Source organism: Pseudophryne corroboree, chromosome 6 (assembly GCF_028390025.1).
Source record: "Pseudophryne corroboree isolate aPseCor3 chromosome 6, aPseCor3.hap2, whole genome shotgun sequence".
NCBI classification, from domain to species: Eukaryota; Metazoa; Chordata; class Amphibia; order Anura; family Myobatrachidae; genus Pseudophryne; species Pseudophryne corroboree.
In genome coordinates, this window is record NC_086449.1 from 202,679,315 (window position 1) to 202,695,910 (window position 16,596).

The 16,596-nt window shown below is 49.0% G+C and overlaps 1 protein-coding gene across 1 annotated transcript in view; it reads right to left on the bottom strand.

The window, feature by feature from the left end:
* PLEKHO2 (pleckstrin homology domain containing O2) overlaps positions 1-16,257 on the bottom strand; it is a 230,253-nt gene extending 213,996 nt beyond the window's left edge. The window contains exon 1 of the mRNA XM_063925651.1: positions 16,064-16,257. The gene's annotated coding sequence lies outside the window, so the exon portion shown is untranslated. The remainder of the gene's footprint in view (positions 1-16,063) is intronic.
* Between the last annotated feature and the right edge of the window lie 339 nt (positions 16,258-16,596).

The window sequence follows — 16,596 nt, forward strand, 5'->3', positions numbered from 1 at the left end:
CACCTGATGCCTGTGTCCATCACACACAATGCACCATGCTCTTGTACAGTCCCTGCCTAATGCCTGTGTCCATCACACACAATGCACCACACGCTTGTAATGTACAGTCCCCAACTGATGCCTGTGTCCATCACACACAATACACCACACTCTTGTACAGTCCCCGCCTAATGCCTGTGTCCATCACACACACAATACACCACACTCTTGTAATGTACAGTCCCCACCTGATGCCTGTGTCCATCACACACAATACACCACACTCTTGTAATGTACAGTCCCCACCTCATGCCTGTGTCCATCACACACAATACAAAATGCTCTTGTACAGTCCCCGCCTAATGCCTGTGTCCATCACACACACAATACACCACACGCTTTTAGTGTACAGTCCCCACCTGATGCCTGTGTCCATCACACACAATACAAAATGCTCTTGTACAGTCCCCACCTGATGCCTGTGTCCATCACACACACAATACACCACACGCTTTTAATGTACAGTCCCCACCTGATGCCTGTGTCCATCACACACAACACACCATGCTCTTGTACAGTCCCCGCCTAATGCCTGTGTCCATCACACACACAATACACCACACTCTTGTAATGTACAGTCCCCAACTGATGCCTGTGTCCATCACACACAATACACCACACTCTTGTAATGTACAGTCCCCACCTGATGCCTGTGTCCATCACAAACACAATACACCACACTCTTGTAATGTACTGTCCCCACCTGATGCCTGTGTCCATCACACACAATACACCACACTCTTGTACAGTCCCCGCCTAATGCCTGTGTCCATCACACACACAATACACCACACTCTTGTAATGTACAGTCCCCACCTGATGCCTGTGTCCATCACACACAATGCACCATGCTCTTGTACAGTCCCCGCCTAATGCTTGTGTCCATCACACACAATGCACCACACGCTTGTAATGTACAGTCCCCAACTGATGCCTGTGTCCATCACACACAATACACCACACTCTTGTACAGTCCCCGCCTAATGCCTGTATCCATCACACGCACAATACACCACACTCTTGTAATGTACAGTCCCCACCTGATGCCTGTGTCCATCACACACAATACACCACACTCTTGTAATGTACAGTCCCCACCTGATGCCTGTGTCCATCACAAACACAATACACCACACTCTTGTAATGTACTGTCCCCACCTGATGCCTGTGTCCATCACACACAATACACCACACTCTTGTACAGTCCCCGCCTAATGCCTGTGTCCATCACACACACAATACACCACACTCTTGTAATGTACAGTCCCCACCTGATGCCTGTGTCCATCACACACAATGCACCATGCTCTTGTACAGTCCCCGCCTAATGCTTGTGTCCATCACACACAATGCACCACACGCTTGTAATGTACAGTCCCCAACTGATGCCTGTGTCCATCACACACAATACACCACACTCTTGTACAGTCCCCACCTAATGCCTGTGTCCATCACACACACAATACACCACACTCTTGTAATGTACAGTCCCCACCTGATGCCTGTGTCCATCACACACAATACACCACACTCTTGTAATGTACAGTCCCCACCTGATGCCTGTGTTCATCACACACAATGCACCATGCTCTTGTACAGTCCCTGCCTAATGCCTGTGTCCATCACACACAATGCACCACACGCTTGTAATGTACAGTCCCCAACTGATGCCTGTGTCCATCACACACAATACACCACACTCTTGTACAGTCCCCGCCTAATGCCTGTGTCCATCACACACACAATACACCACACTCTTGTAATGTACTGTCCCCACCTGATGCCTGTGTCCATCACACACAATACACCACACTCTTGTACAGTCCCCGCCTAATGCCTGTGTCCATCACACACACAATACACCACACTCTTGTAATGTACAGTCCCCACCTGATGCCTATGTCCATCACACACACACAATACACCACACTCTTGTAATGTACTGTCCCCACCTGATGCCTGTGTCCATCACACACAATACATCACACTCTTGTACAGTCCCCGCCTAATGCCTGTGTCCATCACACACACAATACACCACACTCTTGTAATGTACAGTCCCCACCTGATGCCTGTGTCCATCACACACAATACAAAATGCTCTTGTACAGTCCCCGCCTAATGCCTGTGTCCATCACACATACAATACACCACACGCTTTTAATGTACAGTCCCCACCTGATGCCTGTGTCCATCACACACGACACACCATGCTCTTGTACAGTCCCCGCCTAATGCCTGTGTCCATCACACACACAATACACCACACTCTTGTAATGTACAGTCCCCACCTGATGCCTGTGTCCATCACACACAATACACCACACTCTTGTAATGTACAGTCCCCACCTGATGCCTGTGTCCATCACACACAATGCACCACACTCTTGTAATGTACAGTCCCCACCTGATGCCTGTGTCCATCACACACAATGCACCATGCTCTTGTACAGTCCCTGCCTAATGCCTGTGTCCATCACACACAATGCACCACACGCTTGTAATGTAGAGTCCCCAACTGATGCCTGTGTCCATCACACACAATACACCACACTCTTGTACAGTCCCCGCCTAATGCCTGTGTCCATCACACACACAATACACCACACTCTTGTAATGTACAGTCCCCACCTGATGCCTGTGTCCATCACACACAATACACCACACTCTTGTAATGTACAGTCCCCACCTCATGCCTGTGTCCATCACACACAATACAAAATGCTCTTGTACAGTCCCCGCCTAATGCCTGTGTCCATCACACACACAATACACCACACGCTTTTAGTGTACAGTCCCCACCTGATGCCTGTGTCCATCACACACAATACAAAATGCTCTTGTACAGTCCCCACCTGATGCCTGTGTCCATCACACACACAATACACCACACGCTTTTAATGTACAGTCCCCACCTGATGCCTGTGTCCATCACACACAACACACCATGCTCTTGTACAGTCCCCGCCTAATGCCTGTGTCCATCACACACACAATACACCACACTCTTGTAATGTACAGTCCCCACCTGATGCCTGTGTCCATCACACACAATGCACCATGCTCTTGTACAGTCCCCGCCTAATGCCTGTGTCCATCACACACAATGCACCACACGCTTGTAATGTACAGTCCCCAACTGATGCCTGTGTCCATCACACACAATACACCACACTCTTGTACAGTCCCCGCCTAATGCCTGTATCCATCACACGCACAATACACCACACTCTTGTACTGTACAGTCCCCACCTGATGCCTGTGTCCATCACACACAATACACCACACTCTTGTAATGTACAGTCCCCACCTGATGCCTGTGTCCATCACACACACAATACACTACACTCTTGTAATGTACTGTCCCCACCTGATGCCTGTGTCCATCACACACAATACACCACACTCTTGTACAGTCCCCGCCTAATGCCTGTGTCCATCACACACACAATACACCACACTCTTGTAATGCACAGTCCCCACCTGATGCCTATGTCCATCACACACAATGCACCATGCTCTTGTACAGTCCCTGCCTAATGCTTGTGTCCATCACACACAATGCACCACACGCTTGTAATGTACAGTCCCCAACTGATGCCTGTGTCCATCACACACAATACACCACACTCTTGTACAGTCCCCGCCTAATGCCTGTGTCCATCACACACACAATACACCACACTCTTGTAATGTACAGTCCCCACCTGATGCCTGTGTCCATCACACACAATACACCACACTCTTGTAATGTACAGTCCCCACCTGATGCCTGTGTCCATCACACACAATGCACCATGCTCTTGTACAGTCCCTGCCTAATGCCTGTGTCCATCACACACAATGCACCACACGCTTGTAATGTACAGTCCCCAACTGATGCCTGTGTCCATCACACACAATACACCACACTCTTGTACAGTCCCCGCCTAATGCCTGTGTCCATCACACACACAATACACCACACTCTTGTAATGTACAGTCCCCACCTGATGCCTGTGTCCATCACACACAATACAAAATGCTCTTGTACAGTCCCCGCCTAATGCCTGTGTCCATCACACATACAATACACCACACGCTTTTAATGTACAGTCCCCACCTGATGCCTGTGTCCATCACACACAACACACCATGCTCTTGTACAGTCCCCGCCTAATGCCTGTGTCCATCACACACACAATACACCACACTCTTGTAATGTACAGTCCCCACCTGATGCCTGTGTCCATCACACACAATACACCACACTCTTGTAATGTACAGTCCCCACCTGATGCCTGTGTCCATCACACACAATGCACCACACTCTTGTAATGTACAGTCCCCAACTGATGCCTGTGTCCATCACACACACAATGCACCATGCTCTTGTACAGTCCCTGCCTAATGCCTGTGTCCATCACACACAATGCACCACACGCTTGTAATGTACAGTCCCCAACTGATGCCTGTGTCCATCACACACAATACACCACACTCTTGTACAGTCCCCGCCTAATGCCTGTGTCCATCACACACACAATACACCACACTCTTGTAATGTACAGTCCCCTCCTGATGCCTGTGTCCATCACACACAATACACCACACTCTTGTAATGTACAGTCCCCACCTCATGCCTGTGTCCATCACACACAATACAAAATGCTCTTGTACAGTCCCCGCCTAATGCCTGTGTCCATCACACACACAATACACCACACGCTTTTAGTGTACAGTCCCCACCTGATGCCTGTGTCCATCACACACAATACAAAATGCTCTTGTACAGTCCCCACCTGATGCCTGTGTCCATCACACACACAATACACCACACGCTTTTAATGTACAGTCCCCACCTGATGACTGTGTCCATCACACACAATACACCACACTCTTGTAATGTACAGTCCCCACCTTATGCCTGTGTCCATCACAAACACAATACACCACACTCTTGTAATGTACTGTCCCCACCTGATGCCTGTGTCCATCACACACAATACACCACACTCTTGTACAGTCCCCGCCTAATGCCTGTGTCCATCACACACACAATACACCACACTCTTGTAATGTACAGTCCCCACCTGATGCCTGTGTCCATCACACACAATGCACCATGCTCTTGTACAGTCCCCGCCTAATGCTTGTGTCGATCACACACAATGCACCACACGCTTGTAATGTACAGTCCCCAACTGATGCCTGTGTCCATCACACACAATACACCACACTCTTGTACAGTCCCCGCTTAATGCCTGTATCCATCACACGCACAATACACCACACTCTTGTAATGTACAGTCCCCACCTGATGCCTGTGTCCATCACACACAATACACCACACTCTTGTAATGTACAGTCCCCACCTGATGCCTGTGTCCATCACAAACACAATACACCACACTCTTGTAATGTACTGTCCCCACCTGATGCCTGTGTCCATCACACACAATACACCACACTCTTGTACAGTCCCCGCCTAATGCCTGTGTCCATCACACACACAATACACCACACTCTTGTAATGTACAGTCCCCACCTGATGCCTGTGTCCATCACACACAATGCACCATGCTCTTGTACAGTCCCCGCCTAATGCTTGTGTCCATCACACACAATGCACCACACGCTTGTAATGTACAGTCCCCAACTGATGCCTGTGTCCATCACACACAATACACCACACTCTTGTACAGCCCCCGCCTAATGCCTGTGTCCATCACACACACAATACACCACACTCTTGTAATGTACAGTCCCCACCTGATGCCTGTGTCCATCACACACAATACACCACACTCTTGTAATGTACAGTCCCCACCTGATGCCTGTGTCCATCACACACAATGCACCATGCTCTTGTACAGTCCCTGCCTAATGCCTGTGTCCATCACACACAATGCACCACACGCTTGTAATGTACAGTCCCCAACTGATGCCTGTGTCCATCACACACAATACACCACACTCTTGTACAGTCCCCGCCTAATGCCTGTGTCCATCACACACACAATACACCACACTCTTGTAATGTACTGTCCCCACCTGATGCCTGTGTCCATCACACACAATACACCACACTCTTGTACAGTCCCCGCCTAATGCCTGTGTCCATCACACACACAATACACCACACTCTTGTAATGTACAGTCCCCACCTGATGCCTATGTCCATCACACACAAAATACACCACACTCTTGTAATGTACTGTCCCCACCTGATGCCTGTGTCCATCACACACAATACATCACACTCTTGTACAGTCCCCGCCTAATGCCTGTGTCCATCACACACACAATACACCACACTCTTGTAATGTACAGTCCCCACCTGATGCCTGTGTCCATCACACACAATACAAAATGCTCTTGTACAGTCCCCGCCTAATGCCTGTGTCCATCACACACACAATACACCACACGCTTTTAATGTACAGTCCCCACCTGATGCCTGTGTCCATCACACACAACACACCATGCTCTTGTACAGTCCCCGCCTAATGCCTGTGTCCATCACACACACACAATACACCACACTCTTGTAATGTACAGTCCCCACCTGATGCCTGTGTCCATCACACACAATACACCACACTCTTGTAATGTACAGTCCCCACCTGATGCCTGTGTCCATCACACACAATGCACCACACTCTTGTAATGTACAGTCCCCACCTGATGCCTGTGTCCATCACACACAATGCACCATGCTCTTGTACAGTCCCTGCCTAATGCCTGTGTCCATCACACACAATGCACCACACGCTTGTAATGTAGAGTCCCCAACTGATGCCTGTGTCCATTACACACAATACACCACACTCTTGTACAGTCCCCGCCTAATGCCTGTGTCCATCACACACACAATACACCACACTCTTGTAATGTACAGTCCCCACCTGATGCCTGTGTCCATCACACACAATACACCACACTCTTGTAATGTACAGTCCCCACCTCATGCCTGTGTCCATCACACACAATACAAAATGCTCTTGTACAGTCCCCGCCTAATGCCTGTGTCCATCACACACACAATACACCACACGCTTTTAGTGTACAGTCCCCACCTGATGCCTGTGTCCATCACACACAATACAAAATGCTCTTGTACAGTCCCCACCTGATGCCTGTGTCCATCACACACACAATGCACCACACGCTTTTAATGTACAGTCCCCACCTGATGCCTGTGTCCATCACACACAACACACCATGCTCTTGTACAGTCCCCGCCTAATGCCTGTGTCCATCACACACACAATACACCACACTCTTGTAATGTACAGTCCCCACCTGATGCCTGTGTCCATCACACACAATGCACCATGCTCTTGTACAGTCCCCGCCTAATGCCTGTGTCCATCACACACAATGCACCACACGCTTGTAATGTACAGTCCCCAACTGATGCCTGTGTCCATCACACACAATACACCACACTCTTGTACAGTCCCCGCCTAATGCCTGTATCCATCACACGCACAATACACCACACTCTTGTACTGTACAGTCCCCACCTGATGCCTGTGTCCATCACACACAATACACCACACTCTTGTAATGTACAGTCCCCACCTGATGCCTGTGTCCATCACACACACAATACACTACACTCTTGTAATGTACTGTCCCCACCTGATGCCTGTGTCCATCACACACAATACACCACACTCTTGTACAGTCCCCGCCTAATGCCTGTGTCCATCACACACACAATACACCACACTCTTGTAATGCACAGTCCCCACCTGATGCCTATGTCCATCACACACAATGCACCATGCTCTTGTACAGTCCCCGCCTAATGCTTGTGTCCATCACACACAATGCACCACACTCTTGTACAGTCCCCGCCTAATGCCTGTGTCCATCACACACACAATACACCACACTCTTGTAATGCACAGTCCCCACCTGATGCCTATGTCCATCACACACAATGCACCATGCTCTTGTACAGTCCCTGCCTAATGCCTGTGTCCATCACACACAATGCACCACACGCTTGTAATGTACAGTCCCCAACTGATGCCTGTGTCCATCACACACAATACACCACACTCTTGTATAGTCCCCGCCTAATGCCTGTGTCCATCACACACACAATACACCACACTCTTGTAATGTACTGTCCCCACCTAATGCCTGTGTCCATCACACACAATACACCACACTCTTGTACAGTCCCCGCCTAATGCCTGTGTCCATCACACACACAATACACCACACTCTTGTAATGTACAGTCCCCACCTGATGCCTATGTCCATCACACACAAAATACACCACACTCTTGTAATGTACTGTCCCCACCTGATGCCTGTGTCCATCACACACAATACATTACACTCTTGTACAGTCCCCGCCTAATGCCTGTGTCCATCACACACACAATACACCACACTCTTGTAATGTACAGTCCCCACCTGATGCCTGTGTCCATCACACACAATACAAAATGCTCTTGTACAGTCCCCGCCTAATGCCTGTGTCCATCACACACACAATACACCACACGCTTTTAATGTACAGTCCCCACCTGATGCCTGTGTCCATCACACACAACACACCATGCTCTTGTACAGTCCCCGCCTAATGCCTGTGTCCATCACACACACACAATACACCACACTCTTGTAATGTACAGTCCCCACCTGATGCCTGTGTCCATCACACACAATACACCACACTCTTGTAATGTACAGTCCCCACCTGATGCCTGTGTCCATCACACACAATGCACCACACTCTTGTAATGTACAGTCCCCACCTGATGCCTGTGTCCATCACACACAATGCACCATGCTCTTGTACAGTCCCTGCCTAATGCCTGTGTCCATCACACACAATGCACCACACGCTTGTAATGTAGAGTCCCCAACTGATGCCTGTGTCCATTACACACAATACACCACACTCTTGTACAGTCCCCGCCTAATGCCTGTGTCCATCACACACACAATACACCACACTCTTGTAATGTACAGTCCCCACCTGATGCCTGTGTCCATCACACACAATACACCACACTCTTGTAATGTACAGTCCCCACCTCATGCCTGTGTCCATCACACACAATACAAAATGCTCTTGTACAGTCTCCGCCTAATGCCTGTGTCCATCACACACACAATACACCACACGCTTTTAGTGTACAGTCCCCACCTGATGCCTGTGTCCATCACACACAATACAAAATGCTCTTGTACAGTCCCCACCTGATGCCTGTGTCCATCACACACACAATACACCACACGCTTTTAATGTACAGTCCCCACCTGATGCCTGTGTCCATCACACACAACACACCATGCTCTTGTACAGTCCCCGCCTAATGCCTGTGTCCATCACACACACAATACACCACACTCTTGTAATGTACAGTCCCCACCTGATGCCTGTGTCCATCACACACAATGCACCATGCTCTTGTACAGTCCCTGCCTAATGCCTGTGTCCATCACACACAATGCACCACACGCTTGTAATGTACAGTCCCCAACTGATGCCTGTGTCCATCACACACAATACACCACACTCTTGTACAGTCCCCGCCTAATGCCTGTATCCATCACACGCACAATACACCACACTCTTGTACTGTACAGTCCCCACCTGATGCCTGTGTCCATCACACACAATACACCACACTCTTGTAATGTACAGTCCCCACCTGATGCCTGTGTCCATCACACACACAATACACTACACTCTTGTAATGTACTGTCCCCACCTGATGCCTGTGTCCATCACACACAATACACCACACTCTTGTACAGTCCCCGCCTAATGCCTGTGTCCATCACACACACAATACACCACACTCTTGTAATGCACAGTCCCCACCTGATGCCTATGTCCATCACACACAATGCACCATGCTCTTGTACAGTCCCCGCCTAATGCTTGTGTCCATCACACACAATGCACCACACTCTTGTACAGTCCCCGCCTAATGCCTGTGTCCATCACACACACAATACACCACACTCTTGTAATGCACAGTCCCCACCTGATGCCTATGTCCATCACACACAATGCACCATGCTCTTGTACAGTCCCCGCCTAATGCTTGTGTCCATCACACACAATGCACCACACGCTTGTAATGTACAGTCCCCACCTGATGCCTGTGTCCATCACACACAATACACCACACTCTTGTACAGTCCCCGCCTAATGCCTGTGTCCATCACACACACAATACACCACACTCTTGTAATGTACAGTCCCCACCTGATGCCTGTGTCCATCACACACAATACACCACACTCTTGTAATGTACAGTCCCCACCTGATGCCTGTGTCCATCACACACAATGCACCATGCTCTTGTACAGTCCCTGCCTAATGCCTGTGTCCATCACACACAATGCACCACACTCTTGTAATGTACTGTCCCCACCTGATGCCTGTGTCCATCACACACAATACACCACACTCTTGTACAGTCCCCGCCTAATGCCTGTGTCCATCACACACACAATACACCACACTCTTGTAATGTACAGTCCCCACCTGATGCCTGTGTCCATCACACACAATGCACCATGCTCTTGTACAGTCCCCGCCTAATGCTTGTGTCCATCACACACAATGCACCACACGCTTGTAATGTACAGTCCCCAACTGATGCCTGTGTCCATCACACACAATACACCACACTCTTGTACAGTCCCCGCCTAATGCCTGTGTCCATCACACACACAATACACCACACTCTTGTAATGTACAGTCCCCACCTGATGCCTGTGTCCATCACACACAATACACCACACTCTTGTAATGTACAGTCCCCACCTGATGCCTGTGTCCATCACACACAATGCACCATGCTCTTGTACAGTCCCTGCCTGATGCCTGTGTCCATCACACACAATGCACCATGCTCTTGTACAGTCCCCACCTGATGCCTGTGTCCATCACACATACAATACACCCCACGCTTGTAATGTACAGTCCCCACCTGATGCCTGTGTCCATCACACACAATGCACCATGCTCTTGTACAGTCCCCGCCTAATGCCTGTGTCCATCACACACAATGCACCACACGCTTGTAATGTACAGTCCCCAACTGATGCCTGTGTCCATCACACACAATACACCACACTCTTGTACAGTCCCCGCCTAATGCCTGTGTCCATCACACGCACAATACACCACACTCTTGTAATGTACAGTCCCCACCTGATGCCTGTGTCCATCACACACAATACACCACACTCTTGTAATGTACAGTCCCCACCTGATGCCTGTGTCCATCACACACACAATACACCACACTCTTGTAATGTACAGTCCCCACCTGATGCCTGTGTCCATCACACACAATACACCACACTCTTGTAATGTACAGTCCACACCTGATGCCTGTGTCCATCACACACACAATACACCACACTCTTGTAATGTACAGTCCCCACTTGATGCCTGTGTACATCACACACAATACACCACACTCTTGTACAGTCCCCGCCTAATGCCTGTGTCCATCACACACACAATACACCACACTCTTGTAATGTACAGTCCCCACCTGATGCCTGTGTCCATCACACACAATGCACCATGCTCTTGTACAGTCCCCACCTGATGCTTGTGTCCATCACACACAATGCACCACACGCTTGTAATGTACAGTCCCCAACTGATGCCTGTGTCCATCACACACACAATACACCACACTCTTGTAATGTACAGTCCCCACCTGATGCCTGTGTCCATCACACACAATACACCACACTCTTGTACAGTCCCCACCTGATGCCTGTGTCCATCACACACAATGCCCCATGCTCTTGTACAGTCCCCACCTGATGCTTGTGTCCATCACACACAATGCACCACACGCTTGTAATGTACAGTCCCCAACTGATGCATGTGTCCATCACACACAACACACCACACTCTTGTAATGTACAGTCCCCACCTGATGCCTCTGTCCATCACACACAATACACCACACTCTTGTAATGTACAGTCCCCACCTGAAGCCTGTGTCCATCACACACAATGCACCACACTCTTGTAATGTACAGTCCCCACCTGATGCCTGTGTCCATCACACACAATACACCACACTCTTGTACAGTCCCCACCTGATGCCTGTGTCCATCACACACAATACACCACACTCTTGTAATGTACAGTCCCCACCTGATGCCTGTGTCCATCACACACAATACACCACACTCTTGTACAGTCCCCACCTGATGCCTGTATCCATCACACACAATGCATGCTGAAAACCAGTGACTTCCATACTTACACTTTATGAGCCTGATTCTGAGTCAGATGCAGCTTCTTATATGGCCACAAATAGAGATTTTTAGCATACTGTGCATGCGCAGAAGGGCAGTTATGCATTTTTGTGCATCTCTGGCTTATTCTGAGTTGGACTGATCTTCGCCAGATCTCTCTTTGGGGTCTATGGGGGTAATTCAGAACTGATCGTAGAGTGCTAAATTTAGCACAACTACAATCACTACATTCAGTAACTCAGACATGTGGGTGGATGCCCAGCACAGGGCTTGTCTGCACTGCATGTCAGGCCCTGCCCCCCCCCCCCCCACATGGTTGTGAAAGCGTCGACGGCGGCGATGTTTTTGCAACCGCCAAGTAGCTCCTGCCTGCGCAGCCAAGCTGCGCTGGCAGGCGGCAACCGCCGCATCCAAGGTCGCAGCGGCTGCGTGTGTTGTCACGCTGCTGCCGCGGCCCGCCCCCACAACTGTTCAGACATGCCTGCGTTGTACGGACTGTGCCCCACCAACGGCGTACTGATGTCGTTGGCACGCCCCCTCCCGTCCAGCGACCGCCTCTGCCTGTCAATCATGCTTTTAGCATCTCACTGGGCCTCCTGGGGTGCCAACACGCAGTGCGCCCAAAGGGCTTTAGACTGCGATCGCTGCTGCAGGAGTGATCCAGTCTGAATTAGGCCCTATGCACTAAGCCTTAGAGAGAGATAAAGTGTACGGAGATAAGCTACCAGCCTGTGATAGAAGGGAGTGACTCTTCAGCTGGCAGCTTCTTCGTCTGCCTCCATCTCCATGGATGCATTTTATGTCCAAAGTCCAGGATTAAAATGCAGCCGAAAAATACATATTTCTGTAGCTTGCAGCATCTCAAGATAATGATTAGTGACAAGCAAGAAGTACAGTACACGTACAGGCGTTGAGATGCATATAACTCTGTGGAGCAACATAGGCCTGATTTACTTCTAATTCTGCGTCAAGCCCTTTGCACCTTTTATAGTATTGATTTCGGCTGAGTTGTAGGTGCTTTTATTTTTAGTTTCTACCTTTTGAAACCATGTAAAGGTCTGTCCCAAGTTGGATTGGTATAGTCTCTACCTTATTGAAGCATCTTCTTATGCTAAATAAAATCTATACAAATACATGTTTGGTCAACTGAGAGTTGCGATGGGCTCGGAGTGGTGGCATGGCCTAGGGAGAGTAACTACTCATCAGGAGTTACTACATTTTTTTTATGCCATTGATTAAGGGGTTTTACACATTAGATAATTTTTTGTATAGTGTCACACTGTCTCTTTCTAAATCATACTTGCCAACTTTGATTTCCTCCTCTCCAGTAGGTACGGGATAATCTCAAAAAATCGTGAGTCTCACTCTCCCGCACCTTCCAGAGCAGTAGGCAAGTACTTATGTTCTCAATATGAAATTAATTAGCCATTTTATTTGTCTGCAATAAACTTTTAATGCGCCTTCATCACAATATCTCATAAGCGAATACGGGGGGTCATTCCGAGTTGATCGCTCGCTAGCTATTTTTTGCAGAGCAGCGATCGGATAGTCGCCGCCCACGGGGGAGTGTATTTTCGCTTTGCAAGTGTGCGATCGCATGTGTAGCCGAGCGGGATGAAGGGGGTCATTCCGAGATGATTGCACGCTGCCGGTTTTTGCAGTACAGCGATCAGGTTACTACTGCGCATGCGTATGCACCGCAATGCACACACGCTTCATACGGGTACAAACAGCATCGTTGCTGTGCAATGCTTCTAGCGACAAATCCATTCGCACAAGGAGATTGACAGGAAGAGGGTTTATGGGTGTCAACTGACCGTTTTCTGGGAGTGGAGAGGAAAACGCAGGCGTGTCCAGGCGTTTGCAGGGCATGTGTCTGACGTCAATTCCGGGACTGGACAGGCTGAAGTGATCGCAAGGGCTGAGTAAGTTCAGACTGCAGAAAACATTTTCGTCCCGCTCGGCTGCACATGCGATCGCACACTTGCAAAGCGAAAATACACCACTCCGTGGGCGGCGACTATCTGATCTTTGCTCTGCAAAAAATAGCTAGCGAGCGATCAACTCGGAATGACCCCCGAAAATGATTTTTGCAGTTTCTGATTAGGTCTGAACTTACTCAGCCCTTGCGATCACTTCAGGCTGTCCGGTCCAGGAATTGACGTCAGACACCCGCCCTGCAAACGCCTGGACACGCCTGCGTTTTCCCTACCACTCGCAGAAAACACCCATAAACGCCCTTTTCCTTTCAATCTCCTTGCGATCGGTTGTGCGAATGGATTCGTTGCTAGAAGCATTGCACAGCAACAATGCTGTTAGTACCCGTACGACGCGCATGGGCATTGCAGTGCATACGTATGCGCAGTAGTAACCTGACTTCTGCGCTGTGAAAATCGGCAGCGTGCGATCAATTCGGAATGACCCTCACATTACTGTGCATATGTGTATTGTATTTTTATTGTATTTTTCATTTGTGTAATTAAATTGTTATCTGGATCCAGAGCTTTTTGTTTGTTGTGTTGTTATATTGTGGTGATGGTTCAAGTGATCCGTCTGGTTAGAGCAGCAGCTTCTAGATATTTATTTATTCACAATTATATTTATTGTGATCAGCGCCTAGTTTTTCGTTATATTTTTTCTAGTTTCTATAGAGGCCCCAAGACAGGGCATGGCCAAATCCTCACACTTGCCCACACCACCCTAGTACCATCACCCAACTAATCTTTTGGTATCTCTGTCAGCAATAGCAGAATAGGCATACTTAAATAAGCCATTACCGGTAAAAGCCAGAAATCGAAACTGATAGCAGAGATAAGAGTATTATTATCGGATTTGGCGAGTCCAGTCTGCTGTCAAATCAGCAATTATCGGAGTCCGCAGTTTGGCGGAACAAATCAGCATTGGCAGAATGGGTAATCGGGCTGTAGAGTATGGTCTGCAATGTTTGCAAATAACTCATTGCGTTTTTCCTGTGAGCCTTGATATGTTTAGCAGGAGCACTGCTGCCACCTGGTGGATATGTCAGTATCACTAGTAATTACTGGATGTCAGTGTTCCCACAAGTAAACTCTGATAAAAGTATAAAAAGAAACTGCAAAAGATTGTGCATGCGTGAACAGGCTACCCTATGTGGAATCTGTATAGTGCAATGCTATGATGTGATTCACCCCCTCTGTGCAATGCTTCGTTTTGCAGAGTAGGAGCGTCCGCATCTGTTTGGCAAGTATGAAATAATATCACCTTACTAATGTAACCAGCATCAGTGTACAACAATCTCATAACTCCCAGGTCTGATTTATTTCCCTTCCTGCCTGCTATACTGGTTTGGAATCACTGTTGTAAGGAGTTTTATTTATGTCTAGACAAAGAGGTGTACGTGTATCTTGTCAGCTGGAAGGAGGGTAAGAAGGCACAAGCTGACGAGAAAATGGCCCAGTCAGTAGGTAAAGGCATACTTGCCTACTTATAGAAACTAGTTTCAGGGAGATTCTAGATAGTATGAGTTTTTGCACGGCGCATCGCTGAGGGAGCATATCATGCTCCGCCTGTAGGGTGTGTCTAGCTCCACCTATACATATGTCTTAAGCTGCTCAGGGGTGTATCCTGCAGTGCCATGTGGAAATGAAATTACTAAGTAAAGCATGCTGCCAGAGTGGGTGTGTGTATGGGTGGCATATGCAGTTGTAAAATACATAAGGGTCATTGCCACCCTACACACACTTGCACAGGGGTCACACACACACGCCGCTGAGGTAGTACTACATGCACTCACCTCCTCTAGCCTCTCTCTGAGCTCCTATCTGCCTCCGGAGTGACCACCAGACCAGAGCTGCTCTTCATGTCAGGCCAGCTTCCTTATCACTCCCCCTCCTGGATGTCTTACTGCCCGCAGCTCCCTGCATGTGAGGGGAGAGAGGGGGAGGGATCAGCAGCTGCTGCCACACGGATGCTGGAGAGGGACATTGTGCAGTGTGCTGTAAGGTCTCCATGTGTGCAGCCCTGCACTCATGCACTGGTGGCTGGCCGCTTGCAGGCTCTGCTGGGCTGGACGGTCGATACTGCCCACGAGGCTGCAGTGCTTCCTTGGCTGGATATTTTACATGCTCGTTCTAAGCTCCGCCCCCATCTCGGCCGGATTCTCGTATGCGTGGCCCGGATTTCAGTCAGGGCTGGAGGATTCCGGGGGATTGGGATGGCTTTGTGGGGCAGCGGGATACTGATTGGAGGAACGGGAGCCTCCCGCAGAATGCGGGAGTGTCGGCAACCATGGGTAAAGGGGCAAAACTATTTTTAAGGTTCTGTGTA